The following is a 17,318-nucleotide window of genomic DNA, read 5'->3' as shown; positions in this document are numbered from 1 at the left end:
TATCCTGGGAGAAACTCTACTTTTATTAAAGTTAGTAACAATATATCCTGGCAGAAACTCCACATTCAAGGCTAACACGGAATATCCCCTGGCAGAAACTCTACATTTATTAAAGTTAACAACAATATATCCTGGCAGAAATTCTACCTTTATTAAAGTTGACAACAATATATCCTGGCAGAAACTCTACCTTTATTAAAGTCGACAACAATATCCCCTGGCAGAAACTCTACTTTTATTAAAGTTAGTAACAATATATCCTGGCAGAAACTCCACATTCAAGGCTAACACGGAATATCCCCTGGGAGAAACTCTACTTTTATTAAAGTTAACAATAATATATCCTGGGAGAAACTCTACTTTTATTAAAGTTAACAACAATATATCCTGGCAGAAACTCTACCTTTATTAAAGTTGACAACAATAACCCTGGCAGAAACTCTACTTTTATTAAAGTTAGTAACAATATATCCTGGGAGAAACTCCACATTCAAGGCTAACACGGAATATCCCCTGGAAGAAACTCTACTTTTATTAAAGTTAATAACAATATATCCTGGGAGAAACTCCACATTCAAGGCTAACACGGAATATCCCCTGGGAGAAACTCTACTTTTATTAAAGTTAGTAACAATATATCCTGGCAGAAACTTCACATTCAAGGCTAACACGGAATATCCCCTGGCAGAAACTCTACTTTTATTAAAGTTAGTAACAATATATCCTGGCAGAAACTCCACATTCAAGGTTAACACGGAATATCCCCTGGGAGAAACTCTACTTTTATTAAAGTTAACAACAATATATCCTGGGAGAAACTCCACATTCAAGGTTAACACGGAATATCCCCTGGGAGAAACTCTACTTTTATTAAAGTTAACAACAATATATCCTGGGAGAAACTCTACTTTTATTAAAGTTAACAACAATATATCCTGGGAGAAACTCCACATTCAAGGTTAACACGGAATATCCCCTGGGAGAAACTCCACTTTCAAGATAAACTCACAGTGCCTTATGTAAGTATAATAATCACTCCGTTGCAGGCTTTGCCTGCTAGTTGCTTCAATGTTATCCTAATACTTATGAACTATTTGCATGAAATCATGAAACATAAAGCACTATACACACTGTGTTTATGGTCTAAACGTCATACAAATTAGCGAAATAACACTAATCAGTGATGTCGAGAAACCCACTTGTTGAGAAATTTATATGCAAAAACGGCTCGTTTGGGTTGAGAAAATATTTTACATAGAAGAGCGAACAACGTTTCGACCTTCTTCGGTCATCGTGAACCTGACGATATATAAAAGAAATAACACTAAGAATTATGTGTAAAAGTCGCTCTGTTTATTATAGTGATGCGCTAAAGAATAGCCGTCAGAAAGTAAAAACGCGTTTAGTTAACCTAACCTAACCTTTCCACCACCGTCACGAGGTCAACTTGGCACATCTCGAAAGACGTTTAATTTTTGTGAGACTGTAACACCAGTTTTTAGGGATGTTAGGTTGTAAACGTAGTAATTACATCACCCACTACTCCTAAAAAAACAAAACAAAGGGTTAGGGTTAAATAATCGTAAATTGTTGTTTCACATACCCATAGAAATACAATCCCGGTATCTTTGGTAGAGATATCTTATTTTATGACATTGCTTTATTATTTGAAACTTTTAAGTTGAATAATTCACTCAGCAAGATATTCTTGTAATGATGTTATTTGTTGATGTAAAACAGTTATTTGTACATTTAAATGACGAGGCAAACAGCGTAAGAAGAAATATGTCATAGAAACTGTGCATTTCTACCTGTTAAACCAAACAACTATCACTTCTTGTGTCAAACGTTTTTAACGAGTTGGGTATACCAATGACTTCTCAGACTCCAAATAAATCATTATATTACGTCTAATAACAGCACGAGACGTTCAGAGAGCTTATTCCAGACGACAAACAGTTGAAGGAGTAAAACGTATATCTTGGTTTGTTTTGAATTTCGCACAAAGCTACACTAGGGCTATCTGTGCTAGCCATCCCTAATTTAGCAGTGTGAGACTAGAGGGAAGGCAGCTAGTCATCACCACCCACCGCCAACTCTTGCGTTACTCTTTTATCAACGAATAGTGGGATTGGTCGTAACATCATAACGCCCACACGGCTGAAAGGGCGAGCATGTTTGGAGTGACGGGGATAAAACGTTTATCTGTAGTGTGGCGTTCTTCTTAAATACAATTGATATATTCGTCCTCTTAATGCTATGTTCCATCCTACACAAGACTGTTTTTGTCCACCGTTAGGTACTGGAGCCTGAATTTTAGTGTTATAAGTCTTCAAACTCATCTACAAAAACAGTGCCTGTATAAATCCCGAGAGAATTCCTACGTTTTTCATCACTTTACTATAAAACCCGTGCAATGTGTCTGGCCGGAGTACATTGTTTCGAGAATAGACCCGCACGTAGAATGTTTGAAAAAGAGGACTGTAGTTTGTGAGATCAAAAGCTAACACAATCAACATACTAATATTACCATATAAAGAATAGGTGCTAGAAGACGAAATCTGAAATCAGTTGTACATGAACTATAGATTTAAAAACTGCATTCCTGTTTACATAAAATTCACGACCATCCAATGAAAAGCCAACAAGTCATCATTCTGTTGTAACACCGCATGATCTTTTGGTTTTGAATTTCGCACAAAGCTGCTCGAGGTTTATCTGTGCTAGCCGTCCCTAATTTAGCAGTGTAAGACTAGAGGAAAGGCAGCTAATATCACCACCCACCGCCAACTCTTGGGCTACTCTTTTACCAACGAAAAGTGGGATTGACCGTAACATTATAACGCCCCCACGGCTGGGAGGGAGAGCATGTTTGGCGCGACTCGGGCGCGAACCCGCGACCCTCAGATTACGAAGCGCACGCCTTAACTATATGCATGCACTGCAGTTGTTAATTATGAAATTATGTTATTAATTCAAATAGCTTCGTATGACAATATTTTATTAGCTATTTGATAGTCAGTCCAGTGTTCACTGGTAAAAGAGTAGCCCAAGAGCTGGCGGTGGGCGGTAACGACTAGTTGCCTTCCTTCTAGTCTTCCACTGCTAAATTAGGGACGGCTAGCGCAGACAGCCCTCGCGTGGCTTTGCCCGAAATTGGAATGTAACAGGCGGTGGGGAAAATGGTGAACTTTTATTTTTATTTAACAATCTTTCATGCAAGAAAAGAAACCGAAACTCAGTTAAATATATTTTAACAAATAAATTAATCAGCGAACAAAAGTTCTGGTTACTACGGAACTTCGACCAAATATCTTACTCCCCAGAAACATAATGGAAGTAATTTTCTATCACAAGCTGAAAGTAACAACCAGTTGGTATTGTATAAAGATTATCTTTGCACGTGCCACCCGCTGCTACAGTGGTAAGTCTACGGATTTATAACGCTAAAATCAGGGATTCGATTCCCCCCTGTGGGATCAGAATATAGCTCGATGTGGCTTTGCTGTAAGAAAACACACGCACAAGTCTTTGCACGTGCGTATTTACAGTTCTTTAGGCAGCACTAGATACACATTACAATATATAAAACTGTAAGAATAAGCGCTTTGTCAGCGGTGACTCTGAAAACACTTAACAGTAAACACCACAATATCACAGTACTCAAATTCTTCACTGTTAAATAAATAACACAAAAAGTACGCTTCTATATTTAAAAAAACTCATGAAACTTAGAAATAAATTGTTATGTATGAATATCACATTTTAATACGGATGTAATTTTATTAGTTTTACGTTTTGTCGCTAGATAACAGCACATTCTAGAATAATTTGTGATTTATAATTTATTAGATGCCGCATGTATGTTACATTCATCTAAACACGTTTGTATCTCCCCGACCTTTTGTATATTACTAGCTACAATATTTCACATATTACTGCAAAATTAAAAGTTGTCAGAATAATATCCTTTTTAGGATTTCTTGAATTAACGTTTGAGCTAAATTTAGACTCATGTTTTAGAATTTAGTGATTTTTTTTAATGTATCAATTAGCCATAATACAGGAGGGGTATTACTGTAAGAGTACATTTTTATATCACTTAACTGGTTTGGTTTTTGAATTTCGGGCAAAGCTATTCGAGGGCTATTTACACTAGCCGTCACCAGTTTAGCAGTGTAAGACTAGATGGAAGACAGCTAGTCATCACCACCCACCGCCAACTCTTGGGCTACTCTTTTACCAACGAATAATGGGATTGATCGTCACATAATGCCTCCACGGTTGAAGGCGCGAGCGTGTTTGATGTGACGAGTATTCAAACCCGCGGCTTACGAGTCGAGTGCCTTAACCACCTGGCAATGTTGGGCCTCATTTAACTTACTGAGCACTTGACTTTGTACGTTTAAGTATCAATATCTTTTAAAAATCTACACGTTAATGCATTTCGTAAAATTTATTTTAAGAACTGAAAGTGAGATTACAGTACGTAAGAACCTAATCATATTTGAATAAAACTAATTTTTCAAGTTTTTTATTCCGAGTTCACATGCGTTTCTACCATGTTCCTTTTTCTGATGTTTGAAAACAATTTCAGCATATATTTGCATTAGTGTGTATTAAAATTAATACAAAATTTTGGGCACTTTTAATTAACAATGCTTAGACTTTATGAAAAAATTAATTTAATCCAAACAAATCTTTTCCGTGTTGTTGCAAAGTAAGTGAAAGGAAACTCTGAAGATAATTTAAGTCAACGGTAGAATGTTTGCTATGAAAATACGTCAGCGTTGTGTTGGAAATTTAAATTTCATTTTTAACTGGTTTTCTTCTTTAGAATGCGCTTCATAAATTCTGTAGTTATTGGAAATTTCCTCAACTTTTACCTCCGGACATTTTCAAGTTTCAAAAAGTGACCCATTTTGTTATTCTAAAATAATAATTAGGCTTAATAAACTGTTTAGTTGTAGCATTAGGACAAGATTAGGCCTAGTTATTTTCCATAAAATTGAGAGCAACAATACACAATTTTACAAACAGTATCGTTTTATAGTTTAACTTGTAGATCTACCTACATTTCTGGATTTTGGGAAATCGTAAAAATAGATGCAATCCTTGCTTGTTTTGATAAACATTTTGGAACTGCACACCTAATTCCCTCATCTTCAACAGTTGTTTTGAACGACTGTTGGTAATAATTTATAACTTTGACAACTAGAGGACAGCACAACAACATTAGTGTGAAAGTGTGACATCTACCTCTATTGAGATTTATTTATCTCGTTATTTATTTAGAAGTTCACTGATTTTAAAATATTTGTAATACCCCTGTTCGTTAGTTCTACTAAAATATACATATTATTAAATGCAAGTAATAATAATTAAAAATGACTATATTAAATAAATGTGAAACAAAAATCTAAATGTAAGAACTGTATGTTTTTCTATTTTTTGTACTTATTATGTTGATAAGCGATGTTTACTTTATTGCAAAGCTACAATGCGCTTCTTGTTGTAGTCTAATTAGGGGAATCGAACGCCAGCATTTAGTGTTGTAGTTCCTTAGACAGGAGACATTTAAGTTGGTAATCTCTTGTGAACGACATACCTCTTAATAAATACAATACATTGAGTTATTATATAACTCAACTACTAAATTAGAATGATTTAAAATGTAAAGCATTTGTGGATAAAACAAGGTTAACGTAACACTGACCGTGAGGGGTTATAAAAATAAAAAATAAAACTTTATAATATTTGTTTATAACGACCCGTTTTACAGTATAGGTTCTTAATTACAATTCAAATAAATAAAAATGCACATACATACCATACATATACATATATATATATATAGAGAGAGAAAGCTTTAACACTTTATTGTAACAAGCAAAATGATTGTTGGTTTTAAACACACGAAACACCTATCATTATTCGAAAACAAAGAATCGCTTTTGTGTATTGTCTACAATTAGTTCTACTTCCAGATAGTATAAGCTATTATTATGTATAATTATTAGTAATAGCTATAAAACAGTTCCAATTATAATATGACGTGCATTATTAGCTGTTCTGCTAATGAATTCCTTTGCTACATTTGTGATTATTGTAACTTTCCTTTCTAAGTTTTGTTACAACGATTTTTAAAATGTTTCGAGGTTTATTTCGTTTTTACAAAATATTTAACTTTATTTGGTATTTCCTGTTGCTCTTTCCGTCTGAGTATTTAGGGTTAATTAAAGTGGGGGTAGTTGCGTTAGAGACGTATCATATGCCCCCTGCTAGCAGAGGGGTAACTCCACTACGGATTTACAACACTCAGATAAGGGGTTCGATTTCCCTCCGTTGACACAGTAGATAGCCCGATGAGAAAACAAACAGACATGTCACATGAAGAATGATCTACCAGGAACCTTGCGTCAATTTAAAGTTTTCTAAGATTTTAATTATTTTTGTATATGGTGTGCATTTTCCTTTCTTACATCGCATAGTATGTTTAATATATTGGTTTCTTTGTACTACATTGAGTACTGTTATATTTTCGTAACAAAAACCAATAATTTAAATACAATTGTGACAGAGCTAACGCTCAAAATCAGAATGTTTCAACATTTTAATCAGGAGAGTGAATTTCAGGGGTCAGGAGGGTTTTGTTAATCATCGTATTTTCATCACAAAATGCGATAATTTAGAGGTGTTCGTGTATACTTTGCTGTTATTTTACCAAATTCTAGCGATATCTTGCTGAAATAATGTTTATTCCCTCTTATTTTAAATATGCATATCTTAGTATCACCTATCTCACAAGCACTGATAATTAACTCCAAGTATAGCACTAATCTATCAAGGCGTATTTGCACATTGGTCTTTGTAGGTGGTACATGCACTCTTGGCAGCCCTCACAATGTCAGTTTCTGGATTGCACTCAAAACAATCATAATGTTCATTAGTCTTAACACTGAGGAAACTATGAATGGCATTTTCATCTCTGAAACTTGTTTGCATCTTTCTCAGGACAGAAAACGTCCTCTCAGTGTTATCATCACCTTGTTCAACTGGTCAAGAAGGTCGGACTGCATCTTTCCTTCTGCTAGCTTTAGCTTTCCCGTGGAGATACAGAACTCGGTTAAGGTAGTGAACTGGTCATCAGATTTAGGGAGGTCAGTTTTAAGAGTAAGGATGCAGTCTCTTGCTTGATCTTTCAACTGGCTCTTTTGTTCTGGTGAGACTGATATACATGAAATACATGTTACATGAAAAACACTAATCTACTTAACAAAGGACTCAACTTCGCAGTAACACCCGATTGCCCACTACGATCCACAATGTCGACCAATGAATCATTCAACTGCAACCTTGGTAAATACATAGTGTGGGCATTTTCTAAATATGTAACATCAGCCGAGTCCTTTATCAAATAGTCTTTTAACTTTAAATCTATTCTTAATCAACTAAATCATAAAGCATTAATGGTCAGTTTGATGTAATCTTCCTCTTCACAGAAGTCCCAACAACTGAAGCCTGAAAGACAGCTTTAGAACTTTATATCCAAGATCCCAACCCATTGATACATATTCACAATAACCCTTATAGAATTCACTATCACCAAAACTAGCTTTATGTTTAATAACCAAAACTACCTACAAATAAATGGTCTAAGTATGGGGAATCCCGTGTCACCAGTTCTAGCCAACAATTTTATGACACTGATTGAATCTCAAGCAATCTGTTCAGTGTTACCTCCACCACTATACTGATACAGGTATGTTGATGAAACAATTGCTGGATTCACATCTACAGAACACACACCTCAACATTAAGTTCACCTGTGAACAGGAAAAGCTAACCAAACAGCATTTCTTAACCTCAAGATAACTAGAACTGATACACAATTCAAAACAGAAATCCACAGAAAAATCACCCACACTAGATTTCCTGGGGCTCAGCACATGAAACAAAACAAAAACTCAACATATTAACAAACCAAATAAACACAACCACAAAAATTCATGTTCACCTGATAAAATTAACAATGAAATCAACAAAATAAAACAACACTTCATCAACATCAACAAATGTCCTAAAAAAACCGTGGAAAAAATTATACACACACATCTAGACCAACAACAAACAAACAATAATAAATACCCAGATACAACAAACTACAAAACCTTACACTGTTGTATACCATATGTTCCTGATATCAGAGAAAAAATAACCAACGTTTGGAAAAAACTTATAACAAAACATAACATTCCAGTAAACACTAAATTTATTCAAAAACCAGGTACAAAACTGTGTAAAAACTACACTGACAAACACAACACACAACACCAACATAATTTATAAAATGCAATGCAACAACTGCCACGACCTCAATACTGGAGAGACAAATGGGAAAATGAAAACCAGATTCAAAGAACACAAAAACACCTTCAAATGTTTTTGAACACTGCAAGTCAAATAAACACAACATAACAGTTTCCCGTACCTGTTAACACTATCCTGTCTTAGATATGCGCCTGGTAACGGTCAGCTGCAAACTCCCTTTGTTAACCTGAAGATGACCTAAAAAGGTCGAAAAGTTGTTATGTACTTTATTTTAATAAAAGTTTTAATTTTGGTTTTAGTTGTTGTACAAGTAGGGCTTCTTTGCTTTTACGTTTCTTTATTTTTGTTTCCCTACTTAGTATTTGAGTGTTTTCTATGGTTATGTTGTGTTTATTTGACTTGCAGTGTTCAAAAACGTGTGTACGTCAAGTGAGAAAGAGACAGACTGTGTCCATTACAGTTCCTGTAAACTGGACCTCAAGATCTGTTATGGTAGTAGAAATGACCTCACCCAGATCCCATCTCACAAACAGAAGCACGAAGTTGTGTTATCAACTCCCTCAGTGGCCTCGATGTCTGGCAGCAACAACGGTGGTGTGGACAAATTAACCCTGACCAATACTCTACATGCCAACTTCATTGTTGAGCGCAACCTTCTCTTCAGTGATGTTTTCTGACTCCTCTGTAGTACAGAAGCTTGTCTACAAGACGACCCACATCATTACACAGGACAAGGAGGTTGCCAACATAATTCATAAGAGCAACAACGAAGATGACAACAAGAAGCTAAATATGGTTGTGCTTGTGTGCAACCAGACGCTGCAGAAGACCTGCGCCCACTTCGTCGGGATACTCACGTGCACTAGCGAGTATATTTTCGCATATCTGAATAAAGTATTCATGTCAGTATACCAGGTTAGTTTTTCAGTAATTTCATTAGAAATTAAATCTCTGTTCTTTTGGTTAAATCAGTTTACCAAGCTAATTTGTAACAGTTTTCCTTATTTCATTATAAAGTTACAATTACGATGTAGATATTAAGTAGTCTTAATATCAGATCCTTTTGTGTCTTATCTTGATTTCAGTGGCAGAGATATCCCATGGACCAACTGTGTGTAGGCTTCTCATCGGACAGCCGTAACGTCATGGAAGTTAAAAGTAACAGCGTTCTAACAAGAATTCGAAAAAATGAACCTCAGTGTGTTTGATGACGGCTGTGTGTGACATCTTGCCAACATCTGCACCCAGAAGACACTTCCACTTCCAGTCAACGACCTCCTAGTTGACGTCTTCCATTTTTATCATTGGTACATTAAATATTCTAGGAATTTCCAATAAAAACAAAAGAGAGAAAATTAAAAGGTTTTAAATTGCTCACTTTTTACCAAAGTAAGTGTAAATTTTTGTCTTAATAATAAGTGTATTTTTTCTTCTGTTACAAGCGCGAAGAAGAAAACAGCAAGTATGCAGAAGTTTGCCGATACAGAGCCAATGAAACCATGTGACTGTCCTCGGAGAGATGTGTGAAGAACTGCTCCACCTAGCCGTGTGATGTGCTGAGACTGCTCCACCTAGAGCCACCTAGCCGTGTGATGTGCTGAGACTGCTCCACCTGGAGCCACCTAGCCGTGTGATGTGCTGAGACTGCTGCACCTAGAGCCACCTAGCCGTGTGATGTGCTGAGACTGCTCCACCTAGAGCCACCTAGCCGTGTGATGTGCTGAGACTGCTCCACCTAGAGCCACCTAGTCGTGTGATGTGCTGAGACTGCTGCACCTAGAGCCACCTAGCCGTGTGATGTGCTGAGACTGCTGCACCTAGAGCCACCTAGCCGTGTGATGTGCTGAGACTGCTGCACCTAGAGCCACCTAACCGTGTGATGTGCTGAGACTGCTGCACCTAGAGCCACCTAGCCGTGTGATGTGCTGAGACTGCTCCACCTAGAGCCACCTAGCCGTGTGATGTGCTGAGACTGCTCCACCTAGAGCCACCTAGCCGTGTGATGTGCTGAGACTGCTCCACCTAGAGCCACCTAGTCGTGTGATGTGCTGAGACTGCTCCACCTAGAGCCACCTAGCCGTGTGATGTGCTGAGACTGCTGCACCTAGAGCCACCTAGCCGTGTGATGTGCTGAGACTGCTCCACCTAGAGCCACCTAGCCGTGTGATGTGCTGAGACTGCTCCACCTAGAGCCACCTAGCTGTGTGATGTACTGTACCAAGTTCTCACTCGGTGAAGAGGTGTGGCTTCAGAAAATTATTCAGATATATATTTTAGTTAAATGACAAAAGCAGTTTTCAAAATTTGAAAGTTTAAAGTATAACAGTATTGACTGTTCAATATACTTTAAATAAGTAGAAATTATTTTATCATACAGTATACATAATTATTAATTTTCATGATTTTACAAAGTTTAATATACAAATCACATTGAATCATGTTAAAGATGTGTCTTTATAATTGATATAAAAATTATAAACATGCTGTATTCTGTTTCAGTTCTGTGAAGCAGTTTTACGGCACAGCAGTGAACACTGTGATAAAAAAGTTTCCATTCAAGGACCCAGTACTAGAGGCCTTCTTACACCTGAATCCTGAGACAAGAGACAAAGTTACTCCAGAAAATGGTAAACTTGAGTACTTTCTGTTTGTCTTGCTGTTTATTTATTTAACAAAATATAATATGAGCCATTACAGAAGTACAATAACATTGGTGTCCGTAATGATGAGAAACCCACTTGGAGTGAAAACGTATTTCAAGACAGCAGGTATGGGTATTAAAACCCTTTATAGGTTATCTTCAGGTTAACAAAGGGAGTTTCCAGCTGAAGGTTACCAGGCGCATATCTAAGACAGGATAGTGTTAACAGGTACGGGATTGTAGGGGCTTTGCAGTATATGCTAGGTTATTAATTAGTATAGGTATAAAGGTGTTCCTTTATATTGGTTTAGTTTTGGTTTTAGTTGTTGTATAAGTAAGGCTTCTTTAATTTTGCGTTTGTTTATGTTTGTTTCTTTATTTAGTATTTGAGTGTTTTCTATGGTTATGTTGTGTTTATTTGACTTGCATGTGTACGTCAAGTGAGAAAGAGACAGACTGTGGCCATTACAGTTCCTGTAAACTAGACCTCAAGATCTGTTATGGTGGTAGGATAGAATCTAGATGTATCTTGAGAGGTCATTTCTACTACCATAACAGATCTTGAGGTCCTGTTTACAAGAACTGTAATGGCCACAGTCTGTCTCTTTCTCACTTGATGCGCACCACCTGAGATAACATAAGTTTTATTTGAAGTCAGTATTTAAAGCACAAACGAGCTTTTGACCAGACAAACACAAAAAAGCAAAACCAAACCACCGGAATACCGTTATCCGTGCTTTATTGAATTTGGTGAAGTAGTTGGTTTGTTTTGCGGATAACTATTTTGAAGAAGATGACATATTGAAGATTCTTTGAGGACTAAGCAGTACCAATGACTAACTGTTGTTAAATAAACACAAACCACCAGGTCGCACATGTAGACGCTGCTGCGAACGGTTTTGTAATGGTGCGTGCTGTTAGGAGTTTGTATTAGTTTGTTGGAATGCTCGGAAGGGGGCGTAAAATTATAACATTTTGTAATTTCTAGTTTTTCCGCTGATGAAAGAAGAAAAAAACTATTTTGAATTCATATAAAATTTATACTAACTGAGTAAACTTAAGGAGCAAAAGCAATTATAATGACGACCATAAAGTGATTAAGGCACTCGACTCGTCGTCTGAGGGTCGCAGGTTCGAATCCCCATCACACCAAATGTGCTTGCCCTAGGGGCGTTATAATGTTACAGTTAATCCCACTATTCGTTTGTAAGAGAGTTGCCCAAGAGTTGGCGGTGGATAGTGATGACTAACTTCCTTCCCTCTAGTCTTACACTGCTAAATTAGGAACGGCTAGAGCAGATACCCCTCGTGTAGTTTCGCGTGAAATTTAAAACCAAACCAAAAAATCTGCTGTGTCCACTGAGGGGAATCGAACCGCTGATTTTAGCGTTGTAGATCGGAAGACCCACTGCTGTCGCAGCGAGGGACAAAAATGCAAATAACAAATGTGATAAAACATTTACAAAATTATTAAGATAAAGAATATGGAAAGTTAAATAACGACAGAAGACAGTGATAAAAGACATCAGGTCGAGAATTTAAAGTCGTAATTCATTACGTCACTTTCTAACTTACCTATGTAAATCAATATGTTTACTAATAACTAACTTCTGTTTTTAACTTTCGTCTTATAGATAACATTGAGTGTCGAAGAGACGCTGCTTGTTGGTAAGTAAATCGGTGATATTGATACTGATATTGGTGTGATATTGGTGATATTGATACTGATATTGGTGTGATATTGGTGAGATGTGCTAATCATTGATGACACAGACACATTTTGCACCAATGGAATCGCCAATAGCGATGACGTTTGTTAGTGATTGATTGTCAGCATTACGTATGATGGAAAAATTCGTGAGGAAATCTAGAGTAAAATAAGGGTTATGTAAAGAGGTGGTAGAGATACCAATCTTACTGGTACGTATTGTTATTTTAAAAGGGAATTTTTTAAAACAATTTTAAACGGAAGGTCGGGAGGATTCCTCTGAAAAGAGGATTTTGTTTTCTTCTCATCAGGAGTATCACATGTATATAGATATTTGTTGTATAATTTGGGTTTTCATCTAGTTGCTTCATAAACAGTGTTTTTCAGCTGCACTTTTGATGAAGCTGTAATGATACTTGATTCGATAACTAGACCCGGAATTTTAATAATTTATCTTAGATACGACACTTCTTTAACGTAACACTGTTGAAGCTATTTAGTGAGCCTTTATTCATACTAACCTCCCTCCACTCTCAGTGACACAGCGGCATGTCTGCGGACTTACAACACCAAAAACCGTGTTTCGATACCCTTGGTGGGCAGAGCACATATAGCCCATTGTGTAGCTTTGTGCTTAATTCAAAACAACAACAACAACTTTATTCGTTCTATCTGTCTATCTATTAATTAAATTAATTGTTTATTTGAAGTTAAGCATAGAGCTACACAATGGGTTATCTGTGCTCTGCCCACCATGAGTATCGAACCCGATTTATAACGTTGTAAGTCCGCAGACAATCTGCTGTGCCACTGTAGAAATAATCTATTAAGGGATTTTTAAAAGATAAGAAATTAGTATTCGTAGACTTAGCACAACTGTGTCTTTTCTCTCAAAAAAGGAAAAATAGTTCCTACATTTACTGTTTGAATTTCGCGCAAAGCTTTTAGAGGGCTATCTGCGCTAGCCGTCCCTAATTTAGCAGTGTAAACTAGAGGGAAGGCAGCTAGTCATCACCACCTACCGCCAACTCTTGGGTTGGGCTACTCTTTTACCAACAAATAGTGGGATTGACCGTCACATTATAACGCTCCCACGGCTGAAAGGGCGAACATGCTTGGCGCGACCGGGATGCGGACTCGCGACCCTCAGATTACGAGTCACACGCCTTAACACGCTTGGCCATGCCGGGACCCCTACATTTCCTCTGATACTAATAGATCTGAAGGTGAACGTATTGAAGTTGCTTTGAGTAAGGGCTAATTTCAGGTCAGTGGTTTGATACACTAGACTGTGACACCACACTTTGTATCACTTTACCGCTAAAATCAAAAACAGCAACAAACACACAAAGAAAAGTTGGATTTCACAACACCTGGAGCTGTGGTGCGTTATAAGAGTAGACAGTCAAATCCCACTCTTTGGTCTAACAGAAGGTGTCCAAGATACTGACTAGCTGCCCTTTCTCTAGTATATCCCTTCAAAATTAGCGACAGCCAGCCTTTCGCGAAGTTCAACAAACAAACAATATTATGTTAATATATACTGTTTCAAGTTACGTGACTAAAAATATGCTCCTATGTTTTGGAAATACGAAGGAAGATTCAATACAAAGGGCTATCTGTGCTATATACACAACAGGTATGGAAACCAGGTTTGTAGCATTGTAGGATACTTCATGAAGTAGACTCTACTCTACGGTGCTATAGCGATATATGTGTATGTTTGTGTGTATTCTTATATCAAAGCCATATCGGGCTATCTTCTGTGTCTACCGAGGGGGATTGAAACCCTGATATTAGCGTTGTAAATTTGTAGAATTATCGCTGTCCCAAAATCAAACAAACAAGTAATGCACAATGTGTCTTGCATCACGTTGTTTTGGTCACACGGCACTACCGTGTGTCCAGATGTCCGTCCAAGTTCTCATCTTTACAGCCTTTGTAATATTAAAAGCATGAACAAGAGTTTGCTTGTTAGTTTTGAATTTCACGCAAAGCTACACGAGAGTTATCTGCGCTAGCCGTTCCTAATTTAGCAGTATAAGACTAGAGAGAAGGCAGCTAGTCATCACCACCCACCGCCAACTCTGTGGCTACGCTTTTACCAACGAATAGTGGGATTGATCGTTACAATATAACGCTTTTACAGCTGAAAGGCGAGCATGTTTGGTGTAATGGGGATTCGAACCCGCGACCCTCAGATTACGAGTCGAGTACCTTAACCCACCTGGCCATGCCGGGCCCTGTGTATTATTAAGACAAGTAATGATTTAGCAATTTTTCCACCTTTTATAGCTCAGTCTGTGGTAATACACTATGTTGTACTGGACATACCAAATTTTAATACCTGAGATTTAACTCCTCAGTTTTGATTGAGTTACTTTTTCTTTTTTTGCACCAAAAGTACGAAAATTTCATTTGATGTACCTGACTTCTATGATTTTTATTATTCTGTGTCAACTTTTCAGCCCATATTTACTACAATTTATGAAATTATCCTAACTAAAGAAAGTTTAGCGTCACGTATTATTAATATATGCAATTATCATAAATAATGATGCTTGATACAGCTGTACCGATCGCATGGAGTGACGACAAGAAACTGTTTATCTAAATTCCACAGCGTTAACATGACTGAAGCTATTAGCACTGTTTTAGAGAGGAGGAATTACTATCATATATTTTAAGGTGTCTGATTGGTTCTATAAAGATCTGTTCCGAAATATAGAGCTGCGATCCAGAAACTGATTTGGAATACTATTGAGTATTACTTTCTTATTTGCTGTGCTTTATCGGTGTATATTGATAAAAAAATCATGATACTTAATAAAAAATACCTTACGTTTAAAAATTGCGTCTAAGAAGGATTGAAAGTGCGACTTAAAGAAATGAAATCAAAATTGATGGTCAAACTGGTAGCTAATGTTCATTCATTAGTTAACTAGACAATATTTTTTTGGATATGTTTGTTTGTTTTTTTGAATTTCTCACAAAGCTACTCGAGGGCTATCTGTGCTAGCCGTCCCTAATTTAGCAGTGTAAGACTAGAGGGAAGGCAGCTAGTCATCACCACCCACCGCCAACTCTTGGGCTACTATTTTACCAACGAATAGTGGGATTGACCGTCACGTTATAACGCTCCCACGGCTGAAAGGGCGAGCATGTTTGGCGCGACTAGGATGCGAACCCGCGAACCTCAGATTACGATCGCAAGCCTTAACACGCTTTGCCATGCCGGGCCTTTTTTGGATATGATGGTGGACAAAGCAAAATGCGTGGCCTAGCTAACTATTGAATGAATACTTAATATACAATTTTTTATCAATGCTATAAAGGTAGCTGCTACTTTGGCCGCTAATTTTGGTTTCATTCTCTTAAGTCGTACGTTCAATCCTTTTAGGGCCGCACATCTAAGGTGTTTTTAATCAAATTTCAGTCAGAGATAGTTGTTACTCTAAGTTAAAATAGGAACAATTTCATTGTTACATATTAGTGGGATCTAAAACATATAAGTGGCTATTCATACGGAATAAAACATAAACATTCTAGCAAAAGTAGCATATAATATTATATAAAATCCGTTTAAAGCAAAAAATAAAACCCAACAAAAAAATAAATATAAATAGTAATGATTTTCAGTTATTTCCTATAAATTACGTAATCTAAGAATAGATATCTCAGAAATGTCATCGTGCCCTCTTTTACGAAACACAGTAAACATTCGACATTTTAAGTATCTCGGTTAACAGTTGTGGTATTGGATATGTTTTTAAAATACAAATAAATTAATAAACTGACGTAATGTTTGAAGTGAAAAGACATAAAAATAAGGTAATACAACATTTCTTAGGATGTGAGTTATTTAACTATTGTTGTTAAATTTGTGTTTAGAATGTATACGTTATATTAAAACTTTAGGTTAGGACTAGTCTATTATAACAGTTTAAGCCTAACTTTTGTATTTTGAATTTCAATGTTTTGTCCTGGTGAGTTATATCTTGTTTTCATTCGTTCAGCCAAGGTATTTATAGGGTAAGATCGCATTTACAGTAACTTGTAGAAGTAATAGATATGAATGAAGTGAGGTAAATGTTCTTTTTGGCTTAACTGCCATTATAAATGCTGTTAGTTATTATTACTTACGTTGGGCCTGATTCAGTAAAGTCTAAAGATAAAGGATATTTAACCTGGATTATAACAATTACATTAACCTGTTAAGTGCGCTTATTTATGTTTTATGTACATTTTAGTAAACTTGAGATCTATTTTTGTTTGCTTGATGATAGATGTCAGTAGTGAAACTTTGCGTATTATTAGGGTCATGCTAAGAGTTGACTGATACTGTATTACAGTCTGACACTAACTTGTTATCACTGATTGTGTATCAGAATTAAAGTACACTATTTCTTGTAAGAACACCAAATATTAATACATTAAATTTTCATTCACTGAAAGTTTAGTTTGACAGCTTAGCCTTCTTGCATCACTTTAACGTACAGTTTATCAATTATCTTCGTACCTATATTTGGTTGGTATATAACTTTTCTAGTGTAGTGTGCGACTTCTTGCAAAAGTTAATTATCATATACGGTTACACTATAACCTGACCAACACTATTATGTTTTGATATTTTGATGT

General features: G+C 36.5%; 1 protein-coding gene across 7 annotated transcripts in view; it reads left to right on the top strand.

The window, feature by feature from the left end:
• The first annotated feature begins 16,373 nt into the window (after positions 1–16,373).
• LOC143228739 (uncharacterized) overlaps positions 16,374–17,318 on the top strand; it is a 35,875-nt gene continuing 34,930 nt past the window's right edge. For 5 of the 7 annotated variants that reach the window (XR_013015441.1, XR_013015442.1, XR_013015440.1 and 2 more), the window contains exon 1: positions 16,374–16,511. The gene's annotated coding sequence lies outside the window, so the exon portion shown is untranslated. Of the gene's footprint in view, positions 16,534–17,318 lie in introns of all 7 variants that reach the window. The other 2 variants (XM_076460035.1, XM_076460036.1) reach the window with 2 other exon arrangements.

Source organism: Tachypleus tridentatus, chromosome 10, assembly GCF_004210375.1.
Source record: "Tachypleus tridentatus isolate NWPU-2018 chromosome 10, ASM421037v1, whole genome shotgun sequence".
NCBI lineage: Eukaryota > Metazoa > Arthropoda > Merostomata > Xiphosura > Limulidae > Tachypleus > Tachypleus tridentatus.
Note: the sequence above shows the minus strand (reverse complement) of the source record. Positions and strands in the feature narration are given on the sequence as shown.